Below are 820 nucleotides of genomic sequence, written 5' to 3'. Positions count from 1 at the left end.
CCCCCCCCCCCTTCAGGTGTATAGGCACCTCAAGCCACCGCTGGGGGGCCCCCCACCGGGGCCCCTAGACACTGGGTTAGTAAACAAGAGCTAAAAATATTAAATAAATTATAAAAAAATAAAAGGAAACAAGAAAAAATAACACAAAGACAGCCAAAGGTGTACATACCAACGTCGCCGCTGCTGCTGCTGCTGCTGCTGCTGCTGCTGCTGCTGGTGTGGCTGCTGCTGCTGCTGCTGCTGCTGCTGCAGCCCCTGGCGTTGTTATGCGATGTCTGTGGTGTTTTATGATTTGTTTATGTTTAATTAGAATTTAATTAATATATTAACTCAAATTTTTACAAATAAAAAGGAGAATATACACCTGAATGGCTGCAGCAGAGCAGCAGCAACAGCAGCAGCAGCAGCAGCAGCAGCAGCAGCAGCGAGCAGCAGCAGCAGCAGCGAGCAGCCTCAAGCAGGATAGCAGCAGCAGATGGGGGCGCTATAAACCCCTTAAAATATAAAAAAACTTTAATATAATAATATTAACAATAAAAATATTTATAATATTTATATTATTTATAAAAATAATAAATAAATTGTGCTTGCTTGCTGCTGGCTAGTCTAGCTGCTGCTGCTGAGACAGCAGCGATGGCTGCTCGCGGCGGCGCAGCAGCAGCAGCAGCAGAGAAGAAATATCTACTTTTTATGAGTATAAATATAAAATAAATAAAAATAATAATAAATTATAATAAAATTTAATAAATTTTAATAGTTATTTGTCTCTTTATTCAGGTGTATGGTGACCCCCCAAAAGCAGAGGCTACAGAGACTCACA

The sequence above is a fragment of the Eimeria mitis genome, genomic scaffold (assembly GCF_000499745.2).
Source record: "Eimeria mitis Houghton genomic scaffold, Emh_scaff600, whole genome shotgun sequence".
In the NCBI taxonomy this organism is placed as follows: domain Eukaryota; phylum Apicomplexa; class Conoidasida; order Eucoccidiorida; family Eimeriidae; genus Eimeria; species Eimeria mitis.
Note: the sequence above shows the minus strand (reverse complement) of the source record.